The sequence below is a fragment of the Bison bison genome, unplaced genomic scaffold (assembly GCF_000754665.1).
Source record: "Bison bison bison isolate TAMUID 2011002044 unplaced genomic scaffold, Bison_UMD1.0 scf7180017850859, whole genome shotgun sequence".
Taxonomy (NCBI): Eukaryota; Metazoa; Chordata; class Mammalia; order Artiodactyla; family Bovidae; genus Bison; species Bison bison.
The window spans coordinates 290-6190 of NW_011481432.1; the positions used below are offsets into that span (position 1 = coordinate 290).

At 37.7% G+C, this 5901-nt stretch overlaps 1 pseudogene across 1 annotated transcript in view; it reads right to left on the reverse strand.

Moving 5' to 3' along the window:
* Positions 1–4928: 4928 nt before the first annotated feature.
* Positions 4929–5901, reverse strand: part of LOC104995544 — an 8418-nt pseudogene continuing 7445 nt past the window's right edge. The window contains exon 4 of the transcript XR_826066.1: positions 4929–5694. The product of XR_826066.1 is annotated as a phosphatidylinositol N-acetylglucosaminyltransferase subunit A pseudogene (transcript). The remainder of the gene's footprint in view (positions 5695–5901) is intronic.

A 5901-nucleotide genomic window follows, 5' to 3' on the forward strand; every position in this document is an offset into this window, starting at 1 on the left:
AAGGGTCAGTAACAATGTTTCGAACTCCAAAATATGTATCTATTACTGACAAATTACACAAAGAAGCCTGAAAAAACTAAAAACCGCCACCCAACCCCATAGCTGAACTCAATTCTGATGACTTATTTACAAAGGGAATAGTTTAAACCACAAAGAAATATCGAATGATGTACTCCAGAATATTAAAAAAAAAAACTCTACAAAAAATTTTACAGCCAAAAAAGGATACAAAATGAGGGATGTGATGCTAGGTACAGCATTTGAAAGTGCTAGGATCTATGGCAGGCTCAACTCTGTCCTGGCTGACGTTTTTACTGCCTCTCCTTGTTTTTGATAGCCCTGACGATAATTTACAGAAACAGAATATGCTATTGAAGTCAAGAAAGGTAACCTTGGGCTGAGATTTTAGTAAGTCAATTAGCTGACTTACTGATTAAATGTCACATATTTTCCCAACAAACATTTGTCTGACCAACGAGCAGCAAAGTCAATTTCTGGTGTGAGTTGAACACTCAGACAAAATTTTGTTCTTGGTTTTTAAAATGTCTAGTTTTAAATATATATAGTATCTGACTATTAACAGTGTCAAAAGAAAAAAAAAACCTGTTGGAATCATGTAAAAACCACTGTTTCTCGCATATTACCACCTACATCATTATAAAAGGCTTTACCAAATCTGGATATACTCTCTATTATATATGTGTGCAATGTGTAGAAGTAAACGCACCATCCTCACACACGTATATATGTATGTATAAAGGAAGGAAATTAAACTGCAAAATTAACAGGCACTATTCAATCCACTGCTTCTTGTTAGTGATCATCAAGAAACATGTTTCTGACTTTTGTAACACCATGCTATTTGCAAATTAAATGAATATCATCCTAGGAGCTTCAACAAGTAAAGATATTTGAGCTAATGAATAAGTGAGCTCTATTTATGAAAATTGTGTTACGGCTCCAGGTTTTGATTATTATAAATCTTTCTTAAGAGAGTACTTCACTGAGGACCACAAAGGCAGAAATTATGCACACAAGCACCAAGAAAAAATGTTTTCAACATGCTCTTGCTGATACTGACTGTCCGACTTTACCTAATTTAAACTGTGAGGATGATGTACCTATGAGAACATCAAAACTATGTGATAGAAACTTTTAGACAGCCCCTGATTCGATTTACAAATTAAATTAGAAAATAGCTTTTCAGATTATGCTTAACTTGAAATTAAAGTTACTTTTAGGTTTTTTTGTTTTAAACCAAGTCAAAGCAACATACCTCCCTGAAATGTATGACAAATATAATCCCCAAAAGAAATCTCTTTCCACACTCCAAGGCTTCTGCCACTTTCCGAAACTTCGAGATTCTTCTCATTTTCCCCCGTTAATTGAAGCATTCTGAGGCTTTGTTTTTGGAGGTCTTATCTCTCTGGATAAGGCTGCTGTTCCCTAGAGTCCTTAAAGTTGTCTAGTGTATTGGAATCACACAACCTAAGTCTATTTTGAAAAGAGAATCCAGGATGCAAGTTGAAATGGATACTAGAATAAAGAATGAGGTAACCCTGGAACCCCTACGAACACTAAAAATACATAGGGAAAATAAGGAACTCTGTTTATGAATAAATCCTCCTCTTATCAAGTGGCAGTCCCAGCAGTAACAATATGATTCATTTACTTTTGCAGCATCTCCCTACAATTAAGGTGCATCGTTTCTTTAAAGAAATAGAGACTAAATTCTGCAAAGCATGAGACTTTAAAATGTTTTGCCCAAAGGTTGGCATTTCATATTGTAATAATGTTTGCTGTGCTTTGCACCGTGTTGGGTATAAATGGATTCAATGAAGGGGTTTCCCCTGACAGTGACAAGTGGCTAAGCAATTCAAACTGCAAATGACAGCACATATAGATATATATGACACCATACCTATGGCTGCTTTAAATCATTACTGGTCAGTCCATTTCCTGGGGAAAGTTTTGTCAGAATGTATTGTTAACATTTGATTAAAGTATTTAAGAAAATAATCCTATCAAGTAATTTTGCTGTTAGTAGAAAGGAGGTTTCTCAAAATACTGTTAGAAAGCCACTATTCTATTTACTTCTTAAATAGTAACTGCTAATGAAACTACTAACTTGCAGAAAAGCTGAAAATCTTTCACAAATCGGTGCTGTCAACACCCTTTGCTACTTTAAATAATTTTTTAAAATAACCCAAAGTATAAATAAAATACTCAAAGCCAAAGTATAAATAAAATTTGTCTTCTAGAAATACTATTCATATGAATTATCTAAGAGATTTCTTTAAAGTATTGGGAACAAATTCATGTATTTTTACCTGAAATTTCACCAAAGATCTCTTCTGCTATCCTAGCCGCTTCTTTTCTATTTCCTTTGACGATATAGAAATGGGTTAGGAGCGCCAAGAACACTTTAATTAAAAGCTTGAAGAAAAAAAACGTAGCAAACATTGTAATAAAAATGTTTTTAAAGCCATAGGAAACAGAACCGTCCTCCATTTTGGCTTACACTCTGTATAGGTTCTTGGGACTGCAAAATTTCACCGAGTTATAATTGGTATCATATGACATCTATTTTAAACCTTCTAGCTCTCTGTGCTCCTGTTACGGAGAACTGAGTTTGTAGATTCTAAGCTAACTGTGATTTGGCGACTGCATACACTGACATTCAAGGTAATGTTAAATGAATGAAAGAAATTTCCTTCAAACCAGAAACACCCAATAGTTCTAGACCTACATTCCTCAGTGTTGTTTAACAAACAGGATTCAAGTCCAAAATGTTTTTACCCCTCAATTCCAGTTTTTACTATGTTCTATTGAAAGGCAGGATTGGAAAGATAGAACAAGCCTCTCAGATCCCATGGGGATGAAGCAAGTTATTTGAACTTCATAAAAAAGAAGTACTAATATTACATTCTGTGCTTTTGGTGGCAAGTACCAGCCCCTGGAACACTTCAATATTCTCTTCATTCTGAGGCTATAAAGCCCAAATCTAAAATATGACCAGTTATGAAAGGCTATTTACTCTAAAGCAGTATTTAATAAAAGGCCCAGTTTGGATGCCTCTCCAGACTGGAAGCATTAGACCACTTGCTGTAATAGCTTCATCCATGACAAAGTCCCCTAGTAACATTTCTGATCTTTACTTCCTATTGTCAGGAAAGGTGGTGCTTCTTTCTAGAAAATGTGGGCTATAGTCAATCACGCTGCTGCTGCTGCTAAGTCACTTCAGTCGTGTCCGACTCTGTGTGACCCTAGATGGCAGCCCACCAGGCTCCCCCGTCCCTGGGATTCTCCAGGCAAGAACACTGGAGTGGGTTGCCATTTCCTTCTCCAATGCAGGAAAGTGAAAAGTGAAAGTGAAGTCGCTCAGTCGTGTCTGACCCTCAGCAACCCCATGGACTGCAGCCTTCCAGGCTCCTCCGTTCATGGGATTTTCCAGGCAAGACTACTGGAGTGGGGTGCCATTGCCTTCTCCATAGTCAATCATGGAGGACTTATAATGAAAAGGATGAAGATGCCCTATACTCCGGGTGAGGTATCCAAAGATTCTATCAGTCAGCATCTTCCCTTGCTGGACAATATTCTCCTATAACCCTAACTCTTCAACACGCATCAGCTGGCCAATACAAGTAAAGTTGACTTGTTTAATATACCTCACCTGAGAAAAACAGATGCAGAAACTCGAAGTCTCCTCTTTCATTCTTGGCTATATTAGATTTTCTAAATTTCTACAACCTATTGGAAAAGACAAACCCAAATAAAATTATAGGAGACAACTAAATCAACCTTATTTAATAAATGCTTGATGCAAAACTATGGGAGTTTCTCCTAGCACTCAGACAAATTAGAATGACTCCCTGTGTAAGAACTATCTCCCTATACTCTGTAAAAGAGTAAGACATGAGAATCAACCCCAAGGCACAATATATAACGTATCCATTTCAGTGTAGTATCTCCACGCCATCACAAACTTGTGTGAACTTGTGTGGTTTCCATTTGCAACGACAGATACTAACATACAAGGTTTTCTTTACCAAGCTTAGATTACCTGGCCAAGCTATTAAAATACAGAAACACAAGCGTTTTAGTTCATGTTTCTTTCTCCAACTGTTCTGGAAGAAGGCGATCATTTACCCACGTTGGCCCAATGATGTATCTAGTAATACATAACATTATTCGATCTTGTTTTGAACTTAATTTTTTCACCTAAAACATGACTATACTTTTCATTTTACATACCAGAAAAGCTGGCTGTGAGAAGCTCGACTTTTGTACTATTTAAGAGATTATCTTTATTATATTTGAGCACTACGTTTGAGATGGGTATAAAAGGCTACTGAAATGACGAGTTAACTCAGAGTATCTTGTAAAGAAGGCAAAACCATCTAGAGCATCAGGGTTTCCCAGCCTCGGCACTACTGACATTTTGGACCAGATAATTCTTTGGTGTGCGATGCCAATGCCCCACTCTTATCCAGTTCGAACAACCAGAAATGTCTCCAGGTATTGCCAGATGTCCCCCAGGGGACAAAATCCCCACCGCCACATCCCGCTGAGAATAACTGAGCCACAGCCAAGAGTAAAGGATAACGGAAAATCAACTCCCCAAAGGATTGTTGAATACAAATCAAAATCTACTGTAGAGAGCTTTGATTTTCAGAATTTCATATTTTAAAAATTCAGAACAGGATAATACAATTTAACATCTTTGGAGAATGCAGAGAAGGACAAAAAGGCCTGTAAAAAACCTTTGCGAAACTAAACACAGACCTATTATACCATGACTGAGCTAAAAGTAAGTTTTGGTGTAATAGAAATCAGAACATATCACTGGAGACTTTCTTGCTGGTCCAGTGGCTAAGACTCCGAGTTCCCAGTGCAAGGGGCCCTGGTCGGCAAACTAGATCCCACATGCCACAACTAAGACCTGGAGCAGTCAAATAACTATATAAACAAATATTTTTTTTTTAAAAAAAGAACTTATCAATGTAGGGAACTGCTTCCAACAAAGAAGGTGGGAGAAGCTGGGCACTGGGCTGTACCCCATAGGCCTGCCAAGCCCTGTACTTGCCCAGCCTCAAGATTGAAAAGCCCAGCAGAGTCAGTGATAGAGACATCAGTGGTTTAATAGATGGGGGATCTTACACATCTGAAGCAAGGTCCTGGAGCGACACCCCAATTCGTGCTGTAGGTAACAGGAAGCAGGATGGCAGGACGTGGAGATAGGAGGTTTTGCTACTAAGGGAAGGGGCAGATTAGCAGCTCCAGGGGAACTGAAGTCAGGTGGCTCATCAGTTACCAGGGAAATAGCACAGGGACACACCCCTCACAGCTCCTTTGAGAAGCTATCAGGTGGAGATGTTTGATGGAAAGATTAGAATAAACACTAGCTGGGGCCAGGGCAAGTATGTAGGAAGGTCAGTCCTGTGAGTAGGGTGCAGGTGAAGCAGGGACTGATGGTACACTGAGTTTCAATAAATGAAGTCAAAATTCCAATTTTTCTTAAAATAGCTTACAAGATATAGAGTATAATTATGTAATTCACATACACAATAGTTTACAGAAGTATTCATTTGTCTTACACAGTAATTCTAGTGAAGTGAAAAATACAGGCTTGTTTGGATCAGGAAACAAAGGCACAATTGAACTTGCTATTCCATGATTAAAACAAAGAATATTCTAGAAAGAAAAGATGACAGAGTAATTAATCAATTGAAAGATATTTCCATATTTCCTGTTTCACTAACAGACTAAGCAAAACATCAGACTGCTCTAAAAAAAAAAAGCATGCGAGGTAGGTAGGTGGGGGGAGTATTGCTCAACTAGTTAATAATATTCTGTTTCTCAAACAAGGCAAATTCAAGAAAAATGTCAAAATGTCATTTT